This window comes from Penaeus monodon, chromosome 22 (assembly GCF_015228065.2).
Source record: "Penaeus monodon isolate SGIC_2016 chromosome 22, NSTDA_Pmon_1, whole genome shotgun sequence".
NCBI classification, from domain to species: domain Eukaryota; kingdom Metazoa; phylum Arthropoda; class Malacostraca; order Decapoda; family Penaeidae; genus Penaeus; species Penaeus monodon.
The window spans coordinates 28,748,684-28,748,926 of record NC_051407.1 but is presented as its reverse complement, the minus strand read 5'-3'; positions in this window follow the sequence as shown (position 1 = coordinate 28,748,926).

Sequence of the window (243 nt, the reverse complement as noted above, 5' to 3'; positions counted from 1 at the left end):
TTACAGTATTTAATAGCAAACTAAAGGAAATGAAAAATGTCGACAGTTTATTCGACTAAATATTAATTCTGCCAACTCGGACTGGGAATTGTCTGTCGGTCATCTGTTGAAATAATAGGAATAGCTGCCTTTTTGTATAGAAATGACGTTGTGTTTTGTTTTTCATGGTTGAGTAAAAATAATTTTGCAATTGTTTACAAATTTTCCTGCTTTTGAAATGGCTTATAGCGATAGTTTCATTAC